Source organism: Magallana gigas, chromosome 10 (assembly GCF_963853765.1).
Source record: "Magallana gigas chromosome 10, xbMagGiga1.1, whole genome shotgun sequence".
NCBI lineage: Eukaryota > Metazoa > Mollusca > Bivalvia > Ostreida > Ostreidae > Magallana > Magallana gigas.
The window spans coordinates 24,668,242-24,669,625 of record NC_088862.1 but is presented as its reverse complement, the minus strand read 5'-3'; positions in this window follow the sequence as shown (position 1 = coordinate 24,669,625).

The window sequence follows — 1,384 nt, the reverse complement described above, 5'->3', positions numbered from 1 at the left end:
ACTTATATACTTGTATGCTGGGGGGTTGGGTTCTATCAGTTCTATTGATCAGAATATGCCCAGTCACGCCGCAATAGAACATATACCGGTATATACATATATTGAGGACGGGGTCTGAAAGAAATTATCGTAAGTTTATAATTAAGATTTCAACGATCAGGGGTAGGGGGCTTCTTGGTTCTGATAACTGAAAATTTTTTTGTCATGAAACTAGACCAATCCAGCGTTACGGGAGGATTTGTGAATTTTGCGTCAGATTTATATCATTTTCAAGTAGTGAGTTTTAAAAATGTGCTTTCATTGAACTGGAAGCTTTAAGGATGTTACTAGGATATAATAAGGCTTAACTTTAAATCAGTTTATGAATTTTCATTGATCCTCAGAACGTAAACAACACTGATATCGAGGCGATTTCTTAAGTTCTTGGTTATAATATGATTTTTTTTTTATTGAACTGCAAGAGAATCATTAGCGAATCTTTTGCAAAATTTGTTTTCCTTTACTTTGATTTAATTTTCCGAGATGTTAAAAATTGAACTGAAGGCGGAATGTATAACTTTCCACAAAGATGGAATGTCTAATTTTATTGTACATAAATAAATTCTATCTAGATTTTTCAAGATTTTTTTTTTCAAAAAAGAATACGGGATATCCTTTTCTTGAATAATTTATCTCATTGTTCAAAAGAACTGAAGTTTATACTAAAAGCAAGTACATGTATTGGTTTTTAATCTTTGCCTAGTTGTTACTAGCACTTTAAAATAATCTCATCAATGCTAACTTAGAACTAAAATGCCAGGGAACAGAGTAGGTTTTTTTTTTCTGGGAAGGGAACTGGTACATGTACTTTATCGGGCACTGAATATCTAGCAAAGTCATACGCAGGTTTTTTTTTAATGCGACCCCTTAAACAATCAATATTGACCACCCCCCCCCCATAACAGACGAGCTATTTATAAAGGTTTTAAAAAATATATTCAATTTTAAGACTACAATGTTTGGATTTTTATTTTACTATAATTTAAGATATTGAGGCTAAAATCTCTGAAAAGTGTTAAGTAAATCTGACCGGTAATTTTTTTGATCGCCCAGTCTCTTAGCCTTAGATAAAATCTAGTTGTGCCTTGCCCCCTACCAACAGTGCTATCAAATCTGATGCAATGGATCGGTATATTTTCATACATGTAGGCGATTTTTTATTCTTGAATTAAAAAAGCAACTTTTAATTTGAGGAATTATAACGAATAAATAACACCTACATGTAAGTTTGATGACCCGACACCAATTTACGTAAAGTCTAACTTACCGAATTTAAGTGCAAATCGCCTAGATTAACACATCATTACCAATCAAACTGTTTGTTCATATATATACATGTACACCA